Here is a 200-nt window from a genome sequence, read left to right on the forward strand (position 1 = left end):
ATGCCACAGTATACATCTGTCCTTAACAAATTTAAAATACAATGACTGTACGCAAGTGATTGTACGCAAGTGATTGTAGGCATGTTAGTTAGACCACTTCCTCTCGCCACTTCCTTCTCTTCTCTCTTCGTTCTCTTTCTTCCCTTATTCGCTCTGACATTAATTGATTTAATTGATCAATATAGCTGATATCACTCGGC

Source organism: Penaeus monodon, chromosome 25 (genome assembly GCF_015228065.2).
Source record: "Penaeus monodon isolate SGIC_2016 chromosome 25, NSTDA_Pmon_1, whole genome shotgun sequence".
In the NCBI taxonomy this organism is placed as follows: domain Eukaryota; kingdom Metazoa; phylum Arthropoda; class Malacostraca; order Decapoda; family Penaeidae; genus Penaeus; species Penaeus monodon.